General features: G+C 34.8%; 1 long non-coding RNA gene across 1 annotated transcript in view; it reads left to right on the top strand.

Annotated features, from left to right (window-relative positions):
• Positions 1 to 1,446, top strand: part of LOC124895372 — a 3,704-nt gene extending 2,258 nt beyond the window's left edge. Inside the window, exon 3 of the long non-coding RNA XR_007051679.1 lies at positions 448 to 1,446. This is a non-coding gene — a long non-coding RNA (uncharacterized LOC124895372). The remainder of the gene's footprint in view (positions 1 to 447) is intronic.
• Positions 1,447 to 1,788: the final 342 nt, after the last annotated feature.

Raw genomic sequence — 1,788 nt, 5'->3', positions numbered from 1 at the left:
GTACGTAGTTAGGAGGGTTTTGGTGTCTTTTGTTTGGTAATGTACATTATTTTGTGGATGTTGTATCTATGTTAGTTTTATCATGTCTCATGCTTTGGATGTTTTTGTATATTGTCCTGTGTCTTGAGCCGAGGGTCTATCGGAAACAGCCTCTCTACTTCTTTAGAGGTAGTGGTATGGACTGCGTACATTCTACCCTCCCCAGATCCCACTAGGTGGGAATATACTGGGTTTGTTGTTGTTGTTTCCCTTCGGGGAACTTAAGATCTTGTCCTCGTCGTATTTGATTGCTTCTGTCCACGTGCTTGTAAAATGTTGTATGATGCAGTTTTGGATATGAATTGCGATTATAGATATTTGACATTTAAGCACATTTGGTACTTTGATTTTCTGTTTATGGTTTTTGCCCTCTTTGTTTCCTTATACTGTTTGGATTCTCCGTTCCAGTTCTTCACAACAAAGCCTCTTCCGTGTGATCCATCATTTTTACCCAAGTATCCTACAAGCAAGGAATTTGATGCTAAGATGAGAGATGAGGAAGCAAAAAGGCACTCATTTTCTCATTTCTCCTTTTCTTTATAAAAATAGATTGATTGACATACAATTCCTTTTAAAAACTTTTTCTTTATTTAATCTGATGTTGTCCTTAAGAATATTTTGTTGATTCTTCTCTACCATTTATGTAAATCTAGTATGCTGGAATTTTCCCATTCAATTGATAGAGTTATTACTCCATCTAAAAAACAGTAGGTTGTGTTGCATATTTTAGCGTATTGAGGATTTGGCATCTCTCAGATATTATGAGAAAAGTTCTAGTAACTTTATTGTTGCCCAAGAAAAGGCTTTCAGCTTGCGTTTTATAGTCATGGTCCCCCAGAAGTTCCTTTTTGGTTTATTGATTTCTCAGGGAAGGTAATGACTGTGATGTCAATTGGTTGTTTCTTTAGGTTTTCTTTGTTTGCATGTATGTCTATGAAATTTGATTTTTGGTGTGGGTAGAGTTGACCATTCTGAAAAGTAAATTACATTAACTACTCTTTTTTTATTTTTTTCTGAAATTGTTTAGATTCTGTTGATTGTTTGTGTCTTAGTTTTTCACTTGAAAGGCTTGCTTTTGTTCGCAAAATAAACAGGGCTGTGTCAATTTGCTTTTATTGTAAATCTTGCTTATCGGGTACTTGTTAATCACCTGAGTATTGAGCTATAGGGTTGTGTCAAACATTTGCTTATAATATGTTGAACTCATAAGCGGTTATGAAAACTTCATTATTAGGTTAAAACCATATTAAGACTAATCTTAAATAAGTAGCATTCTCTTGTATCAGAATAGCTGGACATTAGCATAGATTTGTAAAATGTGTCAATGGTTCATTCTTCTGTTCCCATCTCAAATGGTGGAAAACTATTATCTGAAGTATATATATAAATATAGTCAATTCCTTTTTATTTTTCTATTAAATTTCTTGCTCTCCATTCCTTTTCATCTTCATCTGGGATTTCAATTCTCGGCTTCTTGTAAGACATGCTATATTTGGTTGGCTTGTAAAGATTTGTGTTGGTCGACTGAGGTACCGATAGCTTAGGTACAACTGTTGTTTATTCACCAAAGAGAGCAATGCCTCCCAACCACTCAAATTCACCAAGCTCAAGTAGCTTCTTCTGTATAGGTTGAAACAATCAATATTCAATACAGGCTATTCATTACATATTTGATGAAAAGACCAATGACACAGTAATACTGAATCATGGGTCACCCCAATTTCACAGATTAGACTGAACTCTAGGCCA

This window comes from Capsicum annuum, unplaced genomic scaffold, assembly GCF_002878395.1.
Source record: "Capsicum annuum cultivar UCD-10X-F1 unplaced genomic scaffold, UCD10Xv1.1 ctg81610, whole genome shotgun sequence".
In the NCBI taxonomy this organism is placed as follows: domain Eukaryota; kingdom Viridiplantae; phylum Streptophyta; class Magnoliopsida; order Solanales; family Solanaceae; genus Capsicum; species Capsicum annuum.
The sequence above is the reverse complement of the archived record's forward strand: the minus strand, read 5'-3'. Positions and strand labels throughout refer to the sequence as shown.